This window comes from Aquarana catesbeiana, linkage group LG13, assembly GCF_042186555.1.
Source record: "Aquarana catesbeiana isolate 2022-GZ linkage group LG13, ASM4218655v1, whole genome shotgun sequence".
NCBI classification, from domain to species: domain Eukaryota; kingdom Metazoa; phylum Chordata; class Amphibia; order Anura; family Ranidae; genus Aquarana; species Aquarana catesbeiana.
The window spans coordinates 117,362,441-117,383,006 of record NC_133336.1 but is presented as its reverse complement, the minus strand read 5'-3'; the positions used below and the strand labels follow the sequence as shown (position 1 = coordinate 117,383,006).

Genomic DNA, 20,566 nt, shown 5'->3' with positions numbered 1-20,566 from the left:
GGGAGCAGTGATCCCTGTCACGTGAGTGGTAGTCCATCCCCCCTCACAGTTAGAATCACTCCCTAGGACACACTTCACCTCTTCATCGCCCCCTAGTGGTTAACCCCTTCCCTGCCAGTGTCATTTACACAGTAATCAGTGCATTTTTATAGCACTGATCGCTGTATAAATGACAAAGGTCCCAAAATAGTGTCAAAAGTGTCCAATGTGTCCGCCATAATGTCGCAGTCCTGATAAAAATCACAGCTCGCCGTCATTACTAATAAAAAAAAAAAAGGAATAATAAAAATGCCATAAAACATTCCTCTATTTTGTAGAAGCTATAACGTTTGCGCAAACCAATCAATATACGCTTATTGCGTTTTTTTTTTTACCAAAAATATGTAGAAGAATACAAATCGGCCTAAACTGAGGAAAAAATGTGCTGTTTTATATATTTTTGGGGGATATTTATTATAGCAAAAGGTACAAAATATTGTGTTTTTTTTCAAAATTGTCGTTTTTTTTTTGTTTATAGTGCAAAAAATAGAAACCGCAGAGGTGATCAAATACTACCAAAAGAAACCTCTATTTGTGGGAAAAAAGGACGTCAATTTTGTTTGGGTGCAGAGTCGCACGACCGCGCAATTGTCAGTTGAAACAACGCAGTGCCGAATCGCAAAAGGTGCTCTGGTCAGGAAGTGGGTAAAATCTTTCGGGGCTGAAGCGGTTAAGGTCAGTTACAAACGTCTAAAAATCTCTCTCTCAGTCATTATAAATCATTTTGGGCATTCTGTATGTAGCTGTTAATATTTTACAAGAAATCTGTATTTTAGGCTAACTAAAGACACCCAAAATATAGCGCAGTTTGGCATCTTCACCCGGTCACCAGATAACCTTGTCCCGGCACTGGAAGCACTGCAAGGTCAGTGTCACTGGGCACAATAGGAGACAGTAGCATTTGTATGGCCACAATAGGAGTTATACAGTATGGACAGAATATCATCTTTCAGCTATTGTGCCCATATAACTGCTATTGTGCCTATATAGATGCTGTTGCTACCCATATAGAGGCACACCAGCATCTATATGGGCACAAAAGCAGCTACTGTATATGGGCACAACAGCATAAAGATAAAGATGCTATTGTGTCCATATAGATTTTAAACTCTCCACTGGCTTAACCAATTGCCACCCGCCATATAGCAGAATGACGGCGGCAAAGTGGTTTCAATACCCTGACTGGGCGTCATATGACGTCCGCAGGATATTGAGCCGCTGCGCTCCCACGGGGGCGCACATCGTGGCGATCGTTGTTGCGGGTGTCAATCTGACACCCCGCAACACCGATCTAGGTAAAGAGTCTTTGACGGAGACTCTTTACCACGTGATCAGCCGTGTCCAATCACGGCTGATCACGATGTAAATAGGAAGAGCCGGTGATCGGCTTTTCCTCACTCGCGTCTGACAGACGCGAGTAGAGGAGAGCCGATCGGCTGCTCTCCTGACAGGGGGGGTCTGTGCTGATTGTTTATCAGCACAGCCCCCCCTCGGATCCCACCCAGGACCACCAGGGAAGCTGCCCAGGACCACCAGGGAAGCCATCCACACTGGACCACCAGGTATGCCCCCTAGACCCCCAGGGAAATACTAATCTGTGCCCAGGCAGCTGCCAATCAATGCCCAGGCAGCTGCCAATCAGTGCCCATTCACAATGCCTACCACTGCCAGTGCCACCAGGGATGCCTATCAGTGCCGCGTATTAGTGCCCATCAGTGCCATGTATCTGTGCCCAGCAGTGCCGCCTATCAGTGCCCAGCAGTGCCGCCTATATGTGCCCATCAGTGCCACCCATAAGAACCCATCTTTGAAGCCTTTCAGTGCCCATCAATGCCCACCAGTGCCACCCATGAGTGCCCATCAGTGCTGCCTATCAATGCCCATCAGTGCTGCATATCAGTGCCACCCATCAGTGCCGCCTACCAGTGCCCATCAGTGCCGCATATTAGTGCCCATCGTCAGTGCCCGCTCATTGGTGCCACCTCATCGGTGCCGCCTTATCAGTGCCCATCAGTGAAAGAGAAAACGTACTTATTTACAAAAAATTTTAACAGAAACAAAAGCAAATCTTTTTATTTTTTTCAAAATTTTTGGTCTTTTTTTTATTTGTTTAGCAAAAAATAAAAACCGCAGAGGTGATCAAATACCACCAAAAGAAAGCTCTATTTGTGGGAACAAAATGATAAAAATTTAGTTTGGGTACAGTGTTGGATGACCACGCAATTGTCATTCAAACTGCGACAGCGCTGAAAGCTGAAAATTGGTCTGGGCAGGAAGGTGTATAAATGCCCTGTATTGAAGTGGTTAAGCCAATGCTGTACCATGCAGGTGTATTTTTTATTTTTTGTAATTGATTAATTGTATGTTTATGTATAACTTCACTTGCTGCGGTCACTCGCAGAGTATTGTGCATGGTTTTGCATGTGGCTCAGATCGCCACGGCAAAACCAGGTACACTCTCTCCCCCAAAAAGTGCCAAATGTGGCAGTGGAAGGGGGGAGGGTGCAAGCAAGTGGAGCTTCCCCTTTTGGGTGGAGCTCTGCTTTAACACTAATACGAATAGTGTTGACCTTCGCGCTTATAGTGAAATACAAATGAATGTGGTGATAATCACAAAAAATAAACAATAAACATAAAGCACTCAAAACATGTAATAGTTATGATGATATCTTAAACGAAGATTGCAGCAAAATCAAAAAGTGTTCACATTACACTCAAAAAATATATAGAAGTGGAAGGATTTCGCGCATCAAATCTATCATAACACTAGATAACTCACATAAAATATGATAAAATTGTAAAATCCAAAAAAAAACTCCAAGTGAATCACTATTGACAGAAAAATTCATCAATCAGAAAAAACAGTAAGATTGCTCATATCCAAATAGTCTGTAATATTGTGCAAAATTGCAAAATCAAAAAATTAATATACCTCAAAAAAGTCAAAGTGAATAAATAATGCAAAAAAAAGTTCATAAAAGTGAATTGTATCCACTGGGATTGGATAAATGGAGAGATGTACATATACGGTGGTAATGCTGATGTTATTCCTCATATAAAGACTGCCACCCCAAACAGGCTCTCTAAACTCTCACCTTAAAAGAAGGGGATTCAGGCATCAATATGTAGCTTAAAATGGTGTTGTACGTTACAGCATATGGTATGGTGATGGCTGAATTATCCTCTCGACCTGGCAGGCTCCCATAAAAAAGACAGGGATTTTTCCACCTAATGAAGGAGCGGCGTCCGAGGCGCCTCCTTACGTGACTTCCGGTAAAGTCTGCTTTTTGCCACGCCCTACGCGTTACGTCACCGCTCGTGACTTCAACTGGGGACGAGTTCAACTCATACCAGTTGAAGTCACGAGCGGTGACGTAACGCGTAGGGCGTGGCAGAGAGCAGACTTTACCGGAAGTCATGTAAGGAGGCGTCTCGGACGCCGCTCCTTCATTGTTTATGCTTTTAACCTTGCTTTTTATGTAAGAGACCACTTTTAAGATATAAATAAACAAGTTGACCTATAATACTACACTATTGGAGGCTTCCTCTCTTTTCCCCCTCCCCCCACCGGGCCGGCGCAGCCTAGGTGGAAAAATCCCTGTCTTTTTTATAGGAGCCTGCCAGGTCGAGAGGATAATTCAGCCATCACCATACCATATGCTGTAACGTACAACACCATTTTAAGCTACATATTGATGCCTGAATCCCCTTCTTTTAAGGTGAGAGTTTAGAGAGCCTGTTTGGGCCGGCAGTCTTTATATGAGGAATAACATCAGCATTACCACCGTATATGTACATCTCTCTATTTATCCAATCCCAGTGGATACAATTCACTTTTATGAACTTTTTTTTGCATTATTTATTCACTATGACTTTTTTGAGGTATATTAATTTTTTGATTTTGCAATTTTGCACAATATTACAGACTATTTGGATATGAGCAATCTTACTGTTTTTTCTGATTGATGAATTTTTCTGTCAATAGTGATTCACTTGGAGTTTTTTTTTTTTTGGATTTTACAATTTTATCATTGTATTTTTGCACATTTATGCACAACTTCACACTATAGATCGTATGTTACTGCTTTAACACTGCCACAAGCCATCAATAGGGAGGGTAGATTGAAAGTAGAATTCCAGCTTGCACTAGCCTTAAAAACTGCCCCCGCCCCCTTACCCCTAACACCTATGTGGACTAACCTATTTTCAGACTGTTCCAATCTGGTCATGTTATCTCACCTGTGTGATCCAGCTGCAGGGGAGAGGAGGAAGCACCAATAACAACTGTGACATGGGAACCTATGGGTGACATCACCTCATCAGGCTTTATCAGCCGTCGCCAAGCGCTTTCTCCCCTGCAGCTGCTGTTGACTGACACAGGTAAGAACACATGATCAGACCTTAAAATGATGCCCCCCCCCCCCCCCCCGAAAAAAGTTCTGCGGACGCCCATGCACCAGGCCTGAATGTGGTCAAAATTTAGCACTTGCTGCTTAAGCAGCCAATCGCCGGGCCTGCATGTGGTCACATGGGAGCAGGAGGGCAGAGTGGGCAGCAGGTGAGGGGTGGCAAGGTAAATATAAGCACCTTGGGATGCCTGCTACTCAGACTGATAGCTAGTTAAAGTGGTTCTAAAGGTAAAAGTTTTTTTTAACTTTAACACATTCTATGGATTAAAGTGGTTGCAAAGCTTGAAATAATTTTTACCTTAATGAATTCCTTGCATTAAGGTAAAAATGTTTAGGTGTAAGCATCCCCCCTCACCCCCCCTTTTACTTACCTGAGCCCTCATTCGATCACCACTTCTGCAGCTCTTCTCACCCCTCATTTCTGGGTCTCCCTGGCTTTGCTGGGACACCAGAAGGCTTTGGCTCCCAGTGCTGTCAATCAAAGCCAGTGAGCGGGGGGCGGGCCTGAACACAGCAGCAGGGCTCAGGTGCAAGCCTGCATGAGGGCCCCCATGGGAAGCAGCTTCCCATGGTGGCACTGGACAGAGGGGAGAGGCCTGGAGTGCTTGCGGGGGACCTGGAAAGAGAAGGTTTGCGGCCGCTCTTCCATTGCACAGAGCAGGTAAGTATAGATATGTTTGTTATTTTAAAAAAAAAGATACCTTTACAATCACTTTAAGGTATAAAAACCTCTCAGCTTAAAGCCATTATTGCTCTTCAGTTTAAAGTAGGGGTCTCCAAACTTTTTTAAACAAAGGGCCAATTTACTGTCCTTCAGACTTTAGAGGGGCCGGTCTGTGGCCATTGGGAGTAGAAAATGCCCCAGCATTAGTGGGAGTAAAGAATGCCTCAGGCTTGGTAGTCAGTGCTCCAGGAAGACGTCACGTGTGACAAAACATGTTGGGCGGTGCTACGCGTTGCCGCCATTGCGCCCCACGTGACTCCGGAAGTCCGGGTAATTGCTTTTATTTGCCGGCAAACAATTTTATCCTATGCGTGTTAACATTTTATTCATTGTAAGTAGCGGTTTAGCTTTCCTCTCAATAAAATTACCTTAATAGTATTACACTATTGGAGCTTTTCCTTTATATGGTTCATCTCATGTTCCCTGGGTGATTTGGATGTCCCGCTGTGAGGGGAGATTATGTTGAAGGACCCATCTACCATCAGATTGCCCCAGTGGCTTGGTTTCTGCTACCCTGCAGAGGTTATTCTGCCTGCTTGTTTGACCATCCTAGCGATAGGTTGTCCTGGCTATCTAGTAAGAGTCCCTGATCACTGTGTGTGGGGTGCCACAGAAGGCTCTGCATCACGTTACTTGGTGGTGGAACATCTGTTTTTTATTCTTGGACTTTTCACATCAATTATAAGCATTCACTTTATACACATACTTTGAAGTGTTTTTATTATTATTAGTTTTTTTTGTACTTTGCTCCTTATGATGTTTTATGTACATTCACTGTGTCATAGCACATTAAGCATAAGTTGTTAATAATTCCAGACTAGCGAGATTTTATTTTGTTTATGTATGTTACCTGGTTTATATCACTTGGTTAATCGCTGCAGTCCTCATTTCACGTTATAATTATGTTTACTTTAGTGTGGTATACCACCTTTTTATTGATTGGTAGTCAGTGAGAGTTAGAAAATTACATTACAAAATGACATGGTCCATAGGGGGAGGTATAGTACCCCATTGTTGGTATCAGTGGAAGAAATAGTGCCCTATTGGTATCAGTGGGAAGAATAGTACCCCATTGTTGGTATCAGTGGGAAGAATAGTGCCCCATTGTTGGGATAAGTGGTAAGAATAGAGCCTTGTATCAGTGGGTGGAAGAGTGCCTCAATGGCCAGATAAAAGCAAGCAAAGAGCTGCTTTAGGCCTGCAGGCCACAGTTTGGGGACCACTGGATTAGAATTAACAGCGATAGATGTCCCTAGAACTATTGCTCTCACTCGCATTCTCGCCAATCCTTTCTACATGACAGCCGATTGGCAGCTGAAAACCACCTAAAACAATGTATATGTACTTTGGATGGGTCTTAAGTGATTGTGTTTCCATGAAAATAGAAAACACTGCTAGATTGGTCCGCCGATATACTAACATTTTCCCCTTCCTTATCTGGCAAGACCTCTTGGAAAAAGACTTTGGCTACAACATGGGGTGTTGTTTCTTCAAGGGAGTCGAATGCAAGGATATGAGAGATGCTTTGGGTCCTGTTCCCCTAGACATCCTCGATACCTCTATGCAGACTCAACTGATTTCAGCGATATCAAGACCCACCTCCAATCTAACCAAACCCTATCATAAAGTGACCATTCCCACCATGATAAGTCAAACCCAGAATCTTGGAATTCCTACAAAGTTCTTAGGAAGCAATTAGTCCCTGATTAGTGGAGCTAGGCCCTATGATAGTAGGGGTGGAGGATCTTCCTTTCAGGATCTAAAGAATGGCAGGTGACTCAAGCCTTTAGACAAAGTGGAAATCCATTTAGAGCAGATTTAGAGCCATGCCATACTGGTGATTATGCCAGAGCTGGCATCAGTATAACCAAAATGTAGCTACTGCTTTCCCTTAGCCAAAGTCACACTCTAACAGGCTAAATGATGAATTTCATGTTAGCAAGGGAGACACTTCACTGGCTCTGATAGGGAGGCAGCAATGCCATAGGTGAAGGTGAAAATGAGTCTCAGAGGTTATGGTGTTTTTTTTTTTGCCAGCGACAGAATCGCCACTATGACATAGGCTTTACACTTTAAAAACTTGCCTTTGTCTACCTTCCAGATTTTGTGCTTTGGTAATGGCAAGACAATCATCCCCTTTCTCTATGAGAAAACTGTCTCTATATATATATATATATATATATATATATATATATATATATATATATATATATATATATATATATATATCATGTTAAAGTACAACTCTGTCTAAATCAGAGCTTGGTCCTGCCATCGAGGACCCTGATGGGCCATTTCTACCCAGTGCTAAGTTCTGATTTTTCAGCCAAGCTACTATTTGCACTGCCTTGTGTTGGCCATATACCGCTAAGGAATCCACTGGAACAGTGGTGGTCAACTTATGAGTTATAGGGGGCCTCAGCTGTGGCCCTGACATCACCAAAGGGTTGCACATAATGTTCATTTTTTGTAATACTACAGAAGACTGTGGAAATATCACAGGAGATGGTCAGAATCTGTGGACATGCTACAGGTGTGGTTGGGGACTGGAGACATTACGCTGGTGTGCAGTCATGTTGGTACAGGAAGTGGTCATCCCCAAACAGATTTTCGTACAAAGTTGGGAGCAAGAAATTGTCCAAAATGTCTTGGTACACTGACGCCTTAAGTGTTCCCTTCATTGGAACTAAGGAGCCAAGCTCAACCCCTGAAAAACAACTCCACACCATAATCCACCCTCCACCAAATTATTTGGACCAGTGCACAAAGCAAGGTCCATAAAGACATGGATGAGCGGGTTTGGGGTGGAGGAACTTGACTGGCCTGCACAGAGTCCTGACCTCAACCTGATAGAAAATCTTTGGGATGAATTATACCAGAGATTGCTTTCCAGACCTTCTCGTCCAACATCAGTGCCTGACCTCACTAATGCACTTCTGGAAGAATGGTCAAACCTTCCCATAGACACACTCCTAAACCTTGTGGCCAGCCTTCCCAGAAGAGTTAAAGCTGTACTAGCTGCAAAGGGTGGGCCAACTCAATATTAAACCCTACGTATTAAGACTGGGATGCCATTAAAGTTCACGTGCGTGTAAAGGCAGGCGTCACAAAACTTTTGGTAATATACGATATATATATATATATATATATATATATATATATATATATATATATGCACATATATAATCTACACATGTTAGTGTAATTGCTATATCAGCACCATACTTTCAGTGCTATGTACAGGCCCCTTGCACGCTGGGCTGGACGGTGCGCAGAGCAGAAATTTCATTTAGTGCAGTATATGCCCAGGGACAAAATCCCAAAATTCAGACTGCTTGTGTTCTAAGCATTTGTCCCTGAGCTAATACAGCCCTAACATTCATACCACTAGGGGCACCGTCCAGTCGCCATCAGCCTCTCGTAGAGTTGGACATTCTGCCGATAGCTGAGCTGAATGGTACACTTGTGCCCTGGGTGGGACACAGCATGGGCAAAATATTACCCCCAAAAAGAAACTTTTAAAGGGCCAGTGCACTTATAAGTAATATTTTAGGTAAAGGTGGAGCTGTGTGAGTCATGCCTTTAACCAGTTGCCGACCGCCGCACGACTATATACGTCGACAGAGCGGCACGGGCAGGCAAAAGGACTTACAGGTACGTCCTTGCCTGCCCGCGGGTGGGGGGTCCGATCGGACCCCCCCCCCGGTGCCAGCGGCGGTCGGATCGAGGTCAGGGTCGATCAAAGGTGAGGGGGAGGCCACTCATTCGTGGCCCCCCCCCTCGCGATCGCTCCTGGCCAATGACAAGCTTCCTCGGCTTCTGTGAATGTAAACAGAAGCAGAGGAAGTGATGTCATCTCTCCTCGAGCCGGTCTTTTCGTCCGGCGCCGAGGAGAGAAGACATCCAAGTAAGTGCACCAACACTACACATACAGTAGAACACGCAGGCACACTTATCACCCCCCTGTCACCCCCCGATCACCCCCTGATCACCCCCCTGTACCCCCTGTCACTCTGACACCAATAGCAGGTTTTTTTTTTTTCTGATTTATTGCATTGGTGTCAGTTTGTGTCAGTTACAAGTGTTAGGGCAGTTAGGTTAGCCCCCTTTAGGTCTAGGGTACCCCCCTTTAGGTCCAGGGTACCCCCCTAACCCCCCTAATAAAGTTTTAACCCCGTGATCACCCCCCGTCGCCAGTGTCACTAAGCGATCGTTTTTCTGATCGCTGTATTAGTGACACAGGTGACGCTAGTTAGGAAGGTAAGTATATAGGTTCGCTGTCAGTGTTTTATAGCGACAGGGACCCCCATATACTACCTACTAAAGGTTTTAACCCCTTGATTGCCCCCTAGTTAACCCCTTCACCAGCGATCACCATATAATTGTTACAGGTGACGCTGGTTAGTTGGTTTGTTTTTTGTAGTTTATTATAGTTTATTACAGTTTTATGGCACCCGCCGTTTATTACCCTATAAAGGTTTAACCCCCTAATTGCCCGGCGGTGATAGAAGTTAAGTTTTTAGGGTCAGACAAGGTCTGCGTCGCCCCAGGCAGCGTCAGGTTAGCGCCAGTACCGCTAAAACCCACGCACGCAGCATACACCTCCCTTAGTGCTATAGTATCTGAACGGATCGATATCTGATCCGATCAGATCTATACTCCCCAGCAGTTTAGGGTCCCCCAAAAAAACGCAGTGTTAGCGGGATCAGCCCAGATACCTGCTAGCACCTGCGTTTTGCTCCTCGGCCCAGCCCAGCCCAGCCCAGCCCACCCAAGTGCAGTATCGATCGATAACTGTCACAAAACACTAAGCACACATAACTGTAGCGTTCGCAGAGTCAGGCCTGATCCCTGCGATCGCTAACAGTTTTTTGGTAGCGCTTTGAATCAGTCGCTGACAGTCAGGAGCTTTTTTGCCTGTTAGTCTCACTAGTGTACCCCTAAATTTAGAGCCCAAAATGGCAAATCGAAGGTACACTAGTGAAGAGGCCTACACGTTTCTGAGCATGACAGATAGTGAAGAGGAAGTCACTCATCTGTCAAGTTCAAGCTCAGAATACGAACCTGTAGAGGACAGCGGCTCCATGACAGATAGCTCTGACGACGGAGTTGTGGTCCCTGCTAGGGTCAGGCGTACCAGACCCCGATCTTCTTCTTCTGTCCTTGAAGTGCAAGAACCGCAGGGCTCTCGTAGGGAGCAGAGAGGTACTAGTGCCGCTACTCCTTCTGGTGAACTGGCAAGCACCAGCGGCCTAGTACACCCTGGTCGTACATCCAGCACTGCAGTATCACGTGGTGACGTGGTGAGTCCCATAAGTGCAGTTCAAGCTGGCGAGGTGGCAAGCACAACTAGTGTCCCGCTGCCACCAATAAGACAAAGACAGGCCCGTCGTGCCCATAGTGCCCTTCCTGCTGCATTCGCCAATCCGAATTGGGTACCCATCACTTCTGCAGCACCCGTACTTCCCCCTTTCACTGGCCAACCCGGAATTCAGGTGGAAACAGTTGACTTTATGCCACTGGATTTTTATTCACTGTTTTTCACCGAAGATCTCTATAGATCTATTGTGGACCAAAGCAATTTGTACGCTGGTCAACACATCGCCGCTAATCCCCAGTCCTCCCTTGCCAGAGATTGGAGACCAATTACGGTCTCCGAATTTAAGATCTTTCTGGGCCTTTCCCTCAACATGGGCATAACCAAAAAGAGTGAGTTGCGGTCATATTGGTCCACTGACCCAATTCACCATATGCCCGTGTTCTCTGCCTCCATGACCAGGGCACGATACGAGCAGATTTTGCGGTTCATGCACTTCAACGACAATGAACTCTGTCGTCCTCGTGGAGACCCTGCATACGATCGGCTCTACAAAATTCGGCCCCTCGTAAACCACTTCAACCAACGTTTTGCAGACTTGTTTACCCCCCATCAAGTTGTCTGCGTTGATGAGTCCCTGATTAAGTTTTCTGGCCGCTTGTCCTTCAAACAGTACCTTCCCAGCAAGCGTGCCAGATACGGGGTCAAGATGTATAAGCTCTGTGACAGGGCCACAGGCTATACATGTAGATTTATGGTTTACGAGGGCAAAGATAGTCACGTAGAGCCGATCAACTGCTCTGACTACATAGGAAGCGCTGGCAAGATAGTGTGGGACTTGGTGTCACCCTTATTCGGAAAGGGGTACCACTTGTACGTGGACAATTATTATACGAGCGTGCCACTTTTTAGTCACTTGTTTGATCAGCAGATTGGAGCATGTGGCACCGTGCGACCTAATCGCCGGGGCTTTCCCCAGCGGCTTGTAGAGTCCCGTCTTAGGCTGGGGGAGAGAGCCTGCTTGAAGTATAATAATTTGCTCGCTATGAAGTGGAGGGATAAGAAGAATGTTTTCGTTCTCACCTCCCTTCATGCAGACACGACGACCCAAATTACTACGGCGACTGGTGTTGTGGAGAAACCCCTCTGTGTCCACGAATACAACCTTAATATGGGAGGGGTGGACCTCAACGACCAGTTGTTGGCGCCGTACCTAATTGCCCGTAAGGCCAGACGCTGGTACAAAAAAGTGTCTGTTTATTTATTTCAATTGGCTTTGCTGAACGCTCATGTGCTATACAGAGCTTCAGGACGGACTGGATCCTTCCTTAAATTCCAGGAAGAGATCGTCAGAGCCCTTCTGTTTCCAGACGGTGCTCCACCTCACCTTCCCAATCCAAATGCAGTAGGCCAGCTGCATGAGAGGCATTTTCCTTATGTCCTCCAGAGTACCCCTACCCAACGAGCCCCCCAAAGAAAATGTCGTGTCTGCAGAAAGCGCGGATTTAGGCGTGACACCCGGTATTATTGTCCCTCCTGTCCTGGCAATCCTGGTCTTTGCATTGGTGAATGTTTTGAACGCTACCATACACTAGTTGAGTATTAGCGTAGGGTACAGCACTGCACAGACTAGGACACACTTCCACAGGGTCTCCCAAGATGCCATCGCATTTTGAGAGACCCAAACCTGGAACCGTTACAGTTTTAAAAGTTACAGTTATAAAAAAAAAAAAAGTAAAAAAAAAAAAAATACACAAAAAAAATATAAAATAAAAAAAACAAAAATAGTTGTCGTTTTATTGTTCTCTCTCTCTCTATTTTCTCTCTATTGTTCTGCTCTTTTTTACTGTATTCTATTTTGCATTGTTTTATTGTTATGTTTTATCATGTTTGCTTTTCAGGTATGTAATTTTTTTATAGTTTACTATGTTTTAAACATTTTTTTGTTTTCAGGAACGCCATTCAGCTGCAGCGCGGATTTATTTATCTTGACAGCAACAGCGTTTGCTCCCACGATACATAAAGCCGTGACTCCAGCGCTGTCGGAGGTGATTTCACCACCACAGTTACATACTTCAGCATATATGCCGAAGCGTGGGGGCAGAAGTGGGTGGAGGAGCGATTTGCTCCTGCCTTTTGCGGGAGGATGCCCCCATGCTTCGGCATATATATATTTTAGGTAGGCACAGGTTGCGTTAAATGTTTTATTTTTTACTATGGTTTTTTTTTGTATTTGCTTTGCAGGTATGGTAAGTATTACTGTTATACTGTAATGTTACTTTGTTTTTTGTTAACCATCATTTGCTTAGCAGGTACGCCATTCAGTTGCAGCGCGGATTTATTTATCTTGACAGCAACAGCGTTTGCTCCCACGATACATAAAGCCGTGACTCCAGCGCTGTCGGAGGTGATTTCACCACCACAGTTACATACTTCAGCATATATGCCGAAGCGTGGGGGCAGAAGTGGGTGGAGGAGCGATTTGCTCCTGCCTTTTGCGGGAGGATGCCCCCATGCTTCGGCATATATATATTTTAGGTAGGCACAGGTTGCGTTAAATGTTTTATTTTTTACTATGGTTTTTTTTTGTATTTGCTTTGCAGGTATGGTAAGTATTACTGTTATACTGTAATGTTACTTTGTTTTTTGTTAACCATCATTTGCTTAGCAGGTACGCCATTCAGTTGCAGCGCGGATTTATTTATCTTGACAGCAACAGCGTTTGCTCCCACGATACATAAAGCCGTGACTCCAGCGCTGTCGGAGGTGATTTCACCACCACAGTTACATACTTCAGCATATATGCCGAAGCGTGGGGGCAGTGGGTGGAGGAGCAATTTGCTCCTGCCTTTTGCGGGAGGATGCCCCCATGCTTCGGCATATATAAATGGTGCATGTATGCCCATCATTAGAAGTGGGTGGATGAAGGGAGGTATTCTAATGGTGGGCATACCCACCGATCAATATCTTTTTTTCGTTCAGCCCACAGGCTGCATGAAAAAAAAGTTTACAATATATGCCCAACAAGGACCAGCAACGTACTGGTATGTTGCTGGACTTTGAGTGGTTATACCAGAATGATGCCTGCAGGTTTAGGTATCATCTTGGTATCATTCTTTTCAGCCAGCGGTCGGCTTTCATGTAAAAGCAATCCTAGCGGCTAATTAGCCTCTAGACTGCTTTTACAAGCAGTGGGAGGAAATGCCCCCCCCCCCACCGTCTTCCATGTTTTTCTCTGGCTCTCCTGTCCCAACAGGGAACCTGAGAATGCAGCCAGTGATTCGGCCAGCTGACCATAGAGCTGATCAGAGACCAGAATGGCTCCATACATCTCTATGGCCTAAGAATCCGGAAGCTACGAGCATTTCATGACTTAGATTTCGCCAGATGTAAACAGCGCCATTGGGAAATTGGGAAAGCATTTTATCACACCGATCTTGGTGTGGTCAGATGCTTTGAGGGTAGAGGAGAGATCTAGGGTCTAATAGACCCCAATTTTTTCAAAAAAGAGTACCTGTCACTACCTATTGCTATCATAGGGGATATTTACATTCCCTGAGATAACAATAAAAATGATTTAAAAAAAATAAAAATGAAAGGAACAGTTTAAAAATAAGATAAAAAATCAAAAAATTAATTTAAAAAAAAAAAAAAAAAAAAAAAGCACCCCTGTCCCCCCCTGCTCTCGCGCAAAGGCGAACGCAAGCGTTGGTCTGGCGTCAAATGTAAACAGCAATTGCACCATGCATGTGAGGTATCACCGCGAAGGTCAGATCGAGGGCAGTAATTTTAGCAGTAGACCTCCTCTGTAAATCTAAAGTGGTAACCTGTAAAGGCTTTTAAAGGCTTTTAAAAATGTATTTAGTTTGTCGCCACTGCACGTTTGTGCGCAATTTTAAAACATGTCATGTTTGGTATCCATGTACTCGGCCTAAGATCATCTTTTTTATTTCATCAAACATTTGGGCAATATAGTGTGTTTTAGTGCATTCAAATTTTAAAAAGTGTGTTTTTTCCCCAAAAAATGCGTTTGAAAAATCGCTGCGCAAATACTGTGTGAAAAAAAAAAATGAAACACCCACCATTTTAATCTGTAGGGCATTTGCTTTAAAAAAATATATAATGTTTGGGGGTTCAAAGTAATTTTCTTGCAAAAAAAAATAATTTTTTCATGTAAACAAAAAGTGTCAGAAAGGGCTTTGTCTTCCAGTGGTTAGAAGAGTGGGTGATGTGTGACATAAGCTTCTAAATGTTGTGCATAAAATGCCAGGACAGTTCAAAACCCCCCCAAATGACCCCATTTTGGAAAGTAGACACCCCAAGCTATTTGCTGAGAGGCATGTCGAGTCCATGGAATATTTTATATTGTGACACAAGTTGCGGGAAAAAGACAAATTATTTTTTTTTTTTTTTTTTTTTTTGCACAAAGTTGTCACTAAATGATATATTGCTCAAACATGCCATGGGAATATGTGAAATTACACCCCAAAATACATTCTGTTGCCTCTCCTGAGTATGGGGATACCACATGTGTGAGACTTTTTGGGAGCCTAACCGCATAGGGGACCCCGAAAACCAAGCACCGCCTTCAGGCTTTCTAAGGGCGTAAATTTTTGATTTCACTCTTCACTGCCTATCACAGTTTCGGAGGCCATGTAATGCCCAGATGGCACAAACCCCCCCCAAATGACCCCATTTTGGAAAATAGACACCCAAAGCTATTTGCTGAGAGGTATAGTGAGTATTTTGCAGACCTCACTTTTTGTCACAAACTTTTGAAAATTGAAAAAAGAAAAAAAAAATATGTTTTTCTTGTCTTTCTTCATTTTCAAAAACAAATGAGAGCTGCAAAATACTCACCATGCCTCTCAGCAAATAGCTTGGGGTGTCTACTTTCCAAAATGGGGTCATTTTGGGGCGGTTTTGTGCTATCTTGGCATTTTATGGCCTTCAAAACTGTGATGGATAGTAAGGAGTGAAATCAAAAATTAACGCTCTTAGAAATCCTGAAGGCGGTGATTGGATTTCGGGGCCCCGTATGAAGCTAGGCTCCCAAAAAGTGCCACTCATGTGGTAACCCCAGTACTCAGGAGAAGCAGCAGAATGTATTTTGGGGTGTAATTCCACATATGCCCATGGCATGTTTGAGCAATATATCATTTAGTGACAACTTTGTACAAAAAAAAAAAAAAAAAAAAAATTGTCACTTTCCCGCAACTTGTGTCAAAATATAAAATATTCCATGTACTCATCATGCCTCTCAGCAAATAGCTTGGGGTGTCTTCTTTCCAAAATGGGGTCATTTGGGGGGGTTTTGTGCCATCTGGGCATTTTATGGCCTTCAAAAATGTGATAGGTAGTGAGGAGTGAAATCACAACTTTACGCCCTTAGAAATCCTGAAGGCGGTGCTGGGTTTTCGGGGCCCCGTACGCGGCTAGGCTTCCAAAAAGTCCCACACATGTGGTATCCCCATACTCAGGAGAATCAGCAGAATGTATTTTGGGGTGCAATTCCACATAAGCCCATAGCCTGTGTGAGCAATATATCATTTAGTGACAACTTTGTGCAAAAAAAAAAAAAAATTGTCACTTTCCCGCAACTTGTGTCAAAAAATAAAATATTCCATGGACTCAACATGCCTCTCAGCAAATAGCTTGGGGTGTCTACTTTCCAAAATGGGGTCATTTGGGGGGGGGTTGTGCCATCTTGGCATTTTATGGCCTTCAAAACTGTGATAGGTAGTGAGGAGTAAAATCAAAAATTTATGCCCTTAGAAATCCTGAAGGCGGTGCTTGGTTTTTGGGGCCCCGTACGCGGCTAGGCTCCCAAAAAGTCCCACACATGTGGTATCCCCGTACTCAGGAGAAGCAGCAGAATGTATTTTGGGGTGTAATTCCACATATGCCCATGGCATGTTTGAGCAATATATCATTTAGTGACAACTTTGTGAAAAAAATAAAAAAAATAAAAAAATTGTCACTTTCCCGCAACTTGTGTCCAAATATAAAATATTCCATGGACTTAACATGCCTCTCAGCAAATAGCTTGGGGTGTCTACTTTCCAAAATGGGGTCATTTGGGGGGGGGGGGGTTTGTGCCATCCTGGCATTTTATGGCCTTCAAAACTGTGATAGGTAGTGAGGAGTAAAATCAAAAATGTATGCCCTTTGAAATCCTGAAGGCGGTGCTTGGTTTTCGGGGCCCCGTACGCGGCTGGGCTCCCAAAAAGTCCCACACATTTGGTATCCCCGTACTCAGGAGAAGCAGCTGAATGTATTTTGGGGTGCAATTCCACATATGCCCATGGCCTGTGTGAGCAATATATCATTTAGTGACAACTTTTTGTAATTTTTTTTTTTTTTTTTTTGTCATTATTCAATCACTTGGGACAAAAAAAAAAAATATTCAATGGGTTCAACATGCCTCTCAGCAATTTCCTTGGGGTGTCTACTTTCCAAAATGGGGTCATTTGGGGGGGTTTTGTACTGCCCTGCCATTTTAGCACCTCATGAAATGACATAGACAGTCATAAACTAAAAGCTGTGTAAATTCCAGAAAATGTACCCTAGTTTGTAGGCGCTATAACTTTTGCGCAAACCAATAAATATACGCTTATTGACATTTTTTTTACCAAAGACATGTGGCCGAATACATTTTGGCCTAAATGTATGACTAAAATTGATTTTAATGGATTTTTTTTATAACAAAAAGTAGAAAATATCATTTTTTTTCAAAATTTTCGGTCTTTTTCCGTTTATAGCGCAAAAAATAAAAGCGGCAGAGGTGATCAAATACCATCAAAATAAAGCTCTATTTGTAGGAAGAAAAGGACGCAAATTTCGTTTGGGTACAGCATTGCATGACCGCGCAATTAGCAGTTAAAGCGACGCAGTGCCAAATTGTAAAAAGTGCTCTGGTCAGGAAGGGGGTAAATCCTTCCGGGGCTGAAGTGGTTAATACTCCAGCAATGATATATCTGTAATTCTATTTATTGTTAGTAAATAATTCCCCTATTCCATATACTAAATTATCAAATTAATAAACTCCTATTGATCCTGCCAGTTTCTGATCTCCCTGAGGCCATCTTTAATAGTGTGACCCCAGCACCCAATGTACAGCATGGTTGTCACCCTCCAGGCAGCTGTGCTTTTCTAATTTACTGCAGTCAGCGCCCCCTGCTGGTTGATAAACAGCAGCTCTTACCTTGTAGCGGGTAGGGCACCTTGTAAAATGTAATTGTCATTTCTGCTGGACAGCTTGGCCAGTTACAAGGAGAAAAAAAATAACAGATCGCCTGGCAGATTCAAACAATCATACAACTGTTACCGGGCAGACTCAGAAAATCCAACACTGCTATGTGAATATTATTGACAGACAGCCATCATAGATGTCATTTTGTATTTGGCCCAGATCTCCACTTTAATACGTTTCCTATAAGACACACAGAGCTCCATGTCTGTATATAGTAGTGTCTGTAAATGTCACAATTCAAACTGAAAACCGTTTGCTGATTGGCTGCTGTGAGTGTTTTCAAACAAAAATGTAAAATACATTGGCTGCTATGAGTGTATTGGGAATGTCAGATGTCCATATAAAGAGAGATGATTACTGATTGGCTGCTGTGAGTATATTGGAATCTCAGAATTACAAGCAGTGAATGAAAAACTTGATGATACATAACAGTTAATTAAAATAAACTCTAATATTTTAATTTCACTGATCAATGTTTACTGATTAATAAATACTAATAGATCTGATCACTGCAGTCCATCCTTTAAACAATCTATCAATATATTGTTAACTTGTTGTTTTGTCAATAAAATTTTCAATAAAAAAAAAAGTCAGTGGAGGATGCTTTGGCAGTTAGCACTATGATGTCATAGTGTGGGCAGAGCCAGTACCTAGACATAGAGTTGTTGACAACAGAGCCAGTCAGTCTTGGACTTAGCTTTGGTGAACACACACAGAGAGATTTCTCCTGCAGGAAGTGTAGTTAGGATTGCGATATACTAACCCGAGATATTATTCTTATTCAGATTGTGGTAGAAGCTGTACATTAGGTGGGTCTTGTTATATTTTTTTCATAAATGTATATTTATATCTGTATAAATCAGGCAAACCCTGGCACTGTAAATCTGTAATGCCCCGTACACACGGTCGGATTTTCCGATGGACAATGTCCGATCGGAACGTGTTGTCGGAAATTCCGACCGTGTGTGGGCGCCATCGGACATTTTCCATCAGATTTTCCGACACACAAAGTTGGAGAGCAGGAGATAAAATTTTCCGACAACAAAATCCGATCGCGTCAATTCCGACCGTGTGTGGCCTGTTCTGACGCACAAAGTGCCACGCATGCTCAGAAGAAATTCCGAGACGGGACAGCTCGTTCTGGTAAACTTAGCGTTCGCAATGGATACAGCACTTTCGTCACGCTGCAATGTTCAAAATGGTTTAATACAGCGCACTCTCTTCTTCTTTATAATGTGACAAGAATTAAGTAGTTTTGCTGCTCATATTCACACACACTTCTCACAAACTTTTATTTGTGTTTTTTTAGTGGGATTCCCTAAATATATTGTTATTAGTTGTCACATCTGACTTTTTTTTTTTTTTTTTGTATTTTTAGCCTTTTTTTTTCTTTAATGTTTGGATTTTTTCCAAGGCTGATCTTTGTTCAATGTTATTTTTATTTTTACTCCAGAATATTTTTGGGTGTGTTTTGTGTGTCAAGTTACCCCAACACCATTGATATCTTTTATTATTTAATCTCCAGGAGATTGTTTGTTGTTGGTGTCCCTTATTCATTTCACATTGTATATTTGAAATGTACCTGAATCCTCACAAACCAACTGTCATTTTTGAAGTAAAACACATAGGAGAGTATAATTCAAAACAAAAATCCTTTATTAAGGCAGGGCTCGACAAACCCCGGGCGCCAGGTCGCATTTGCGACTAGATTTAGCGACCTGGCGCCTGGGGCGGCACAGCTGGAGGTATCCTGTCTCCGTGCGGACTCCGACCCCCCCCCCGTGCGATCGCGTCGGGCCGCACCGGCCGGTAATTGAGGCCGCGGCTTTGCGGCCTTCTTCGGTCCTTCTGGAATCTGGCGCCATCTTGTGGTGGCCGTTGGTATTACATCCAGCAATGCTAATGGAGGCAGCGCTGCGATACCTGCCTGTTTTCACTGCCTGCCCATCTCCTTCCCAAAGTGGAGAAGAGATGAAAGTGAGTGTGGGGATAGCCTTTTTTTTTTTTTTTTTTTTTTCCTTCGTAATAGCTTTTATTTTTATTTATTTATATTTTTAAAGTAAAAACTTTATTTTTTTTCTTAATTAAAATTAATTTATTTATTATCTCCCTGCTTGGCCCCTTTCCCACGGGCTGTCTGATCAGGTTCGCCTGTCCGTTTTTCAGGCGGACCTGATCGGACCCTTAGTGCCGATTCACACAGGGACGACTTGTCTGTACAATGGAACCGTTCTAATAGGAGCGACGCAAGTCGCTCCGACTTAGAAAAAGGTTCTTGTACTTCTTTTGGGGCGACTTGAGGCGACTTGCACAGACTTCTATACAGATGTCATTTTGCAAGTCGCCGTGCATGTCGTGTGCAGGTCGCCTCAGTGAGGCGACCTGCAAGTTGTGCCGCCCCTAGTGTGAACCGACCCTTAGAGCACTTTCACACCGAGCCGCAGGGGGCGTTGGCGGTAAAGCGGCGCTATTTTTAGCGCCGCTTTACCGTCGTTTTAGTGGCGCTATTCGGTCGCTAGCGGGGCGGTCTTTCTGTGTAAATTTAAGATTAGTTATTTTTTTTATATTGAAAATAAAGCTTTGTCGGTCGTTTAAAAAAAAACTGGCTCCTAACTTTTTTAGCTGGCTCCTAGATTCCAAGCAAATTTGTCAAGCCCTGTATTAAGGGATCAGAACCAAACAAAGAGGAAGGCAACACTGGATCAACAGGAGAAATTAGCGAAGCCTGGGACCCCCATGGCAGACATCAATTCTTCAACATCAAAATTGGTGGCCTGAGGAGTCCATATGTAAGGGAGGGCAGTCTGGTCCGGGATTCGCAGAGA

General features: G+C 43.6%; 1 protein-coding gene across 1 annotated transcript in view; it reads left to right on the top strand.

Annotated features, from left to right (window-relative positions):
• Positions 1 to 526: 526 nt before the first annotated feature.
• LOC141116337 (uncharacterized) overlaps positions 527 to 20,566 on the top strand; it is a 33,045-nt gene continuing 13,005 nt past the window's right edge. The window contains exon 1 of the mRNA XM_073608560.1: positions 527 to 714. The gene's annotated coding sequence lies outside the window, so the exon portion shown is untranslated. The remainder of the gene's footprint in view (positions 715 to 20,566) is intronic.